The 2077-nt window shown below is 51.0% G+C and overlaps 2 non-coding genes across 2 annotated transcripts; one reads left to right on the top strand and one right to left on the bottom strand.

Annotated features, from left to right (window-relative positions):
• Positions 1-1450: 1450 nt before the first annotated feature.
• Positions 1451-1522, bottom strand: trnae-cuc (transfer RNA glutamic acid (anticodon CUC)). The gene has a single exon. It is a non-coding gene; the product is annotated as a tRNA-Glu (tRNA).
• A 135-nt stretch (positions 1523-1657) lies between these two features.
• On the top strand, positions 1658-1729 carry trnaq-cug (transfer RNA glutamine (anticodon CUG)). Its single transcript has one exon. It is a non-coding gene; the product is annotated as a tRNA-Gln (tRNA).
• The last annotated feature ends 348 nt before the right edge of the window (positions 1730-2077 follow it).

The raw sequence follows: 2077 nt of genomic DNA, 5'->3' as shown, positions 1-2077 counted from the left end.
GCTCATTGGGTTGCCTGGTGGTTTGTGAGGTGTTTCTACATCCATTGGACTGACCCCCTCCTGAGACGCACAGACGGTAGACAGTTCGGCAAAATCGAGGCCCTCCATGAGCTCCAGAGGCTGGGGATCCCCGAGACTCATTTGGACATCCATCGCTCCGCATGTTGTTTCGTCCTGAGGGACCGGGGTCTGAGGTCTTGGAGGGTAACCGCAGTCAGAGGGTTACGGAGTGTATACAAAATCTGGGGAATAGAACCAGGGGTGATCCCGGGTTTGAAGAGGCCTGTAGAGCCTGTCGACGTCCGCAGCTTTCGGGTAAGACATTCTCTTTAATTTTAAACCATGAATGAATTGTTGCGCCTTTTATCCTATCTCTTCACTACGTCACGACACACCGCCCTCTTAGAAGAGAGTAGACCCTGAGCCGTCAGACCCCCCTCCAACCCCCCACAGGTCGTCTGTTTTATCATCGTCGTCGTCATTCAAGGGGGATATATAATCCATAATCCAGCATATTCTCCTTCTAACAGAATCCAGTTGTGAACATTTGGTCAAGATGTCAAAACCATCATTTATACAGTTTATGACCTCTTTCAAGAACGGCCAGTCCACGGCGTCAAACATAATTTCAGTAACCTGTTTTTCTGGATCCTCCACAACCCCTTCAATAGGGTTTGTAATCAGGGTACTGCTAAACAAAACCTTACGATCAGTAGTTAGAGATAGACTCTTCACCACTGTACCGTAGTTCTGCAAGCTTTCCCATTCACACCTTTCAAAACTCTGAGTCGGAGACTCCGTTTCGCCTTCTCTTGGACCCTCTTGCAAGCCTTCTAGAGTCTTATCCACAAGCCCCAGGTCTCTCCATGCCATCACCTTCAACCAGTCCTCAAAAGAGTATTCAATCACCGTCTCAAAAGGTTCCAACGTACCCTCCTTCTCTCCCAAAGCAAAAAGCTCCACTCCAACATAGCTGGGATCCCTTTTAAAGCGGTAACCCCGTCGACCCCCCCAGAACAACACCCAGGAGCGTTCAATCTTCAAATTGGTGAGTACAGGAACCCTTGCCCGGGATTGTTTCTTGCGGGGCTTCATGTTGATGTCGCTGGACATGTTGAAGAAGCGGGATGTTTCAGATGCTGAGAATTAAAGAGGTATTGCCTAAAAGCAACGCGGGGTCTTAAATAGAGAGGAGAGTTTCGGGGCGTTGCCTTCAGGGGGGGGGGGGGGGGGTCTTTATGGGTGGCCTTGTTGTTCAGGGTTTTAGGGGTGTACACTTTCTGACGGATATGACGTAGGAATAATTAAGGAAATAACTCTAAAAGCACGCCCCCCAATTATGACGTAGGAATATTAATAAGCTTAGGGCATACGTCATAACAAAATAGGCCGCGCCCAAAAAACCCTACTATCTACTCACAGGTCCTAGGGGAAGAGCAACAGATCCACCTTCCCTGACCGGGAATCGAACCCGGGCCGCGGCGGTGAGAGCGCCGAATCCTGACCACTAGACCACCAGGGACGGCTCCGGAAGTGACCCGCCACACGCAGCACTCTGGGCGCAACTTGGCTCACTCTGGACTTGGCCGTGCGACAGAGCGAGACGTGTGCGTAGAGCAGAAACCTTCGTCACGGGCAAGAGGTGGGCAGCCGGCTTGGTTCCATGGTGTAATGGTTAGCACTCTGGACTCTGAATCCAGCGATCCGAGTTCAAGTCTCGGTGGGACCTGGGGCCCTTGGCAGGGGCAGCGGCGGTGAAGCGGTGGTCTCCCTGCGTGAGGGCCTGTGTCTGCGAATAAGGCCTGTTTATGTTCCCTCTTGGGAGGCTTGGAGACGAATTGGCGAAAACTCCGGGTCGGCCTGGTGCGTTCATCTTCCTGGTGGTGACCGCGTGGCTTAACGGAGAAGAAGGTGCCTGTGTTGACAGATTACAGATAGATTATTTCCCTTCTTGGAAATCATCGTTAAAGCGAAAAGGAACTTTGTAAACCAGCTAGCTTGGAAGCAACCACGTCAGGGCATTCTTTCAGTGAGACCTCGGTTTTTTACAAGCACGAGTGAAGCTTTAAAAGAAAAT

The sequence above is a fragment of the Amia ocellicauda genome, chromosome 6 (assembly GCF_036373705.1).
Source record: "Amia ocellicauda isolate fAmiCal2 chromosome 6, fAmiCal2.hap1, whole genome shotgun sequence".
NCBI classification, from domain to species: domain Eukaryota; kingdom Metazoa; phylum Chordata; class Actinopteri; order Amiiformes; family Amiidae; genus Amia; species Amia ocellicauda.
This window is presented reverse-complemented; position numbering and strand designations above follow the sequence as displayed.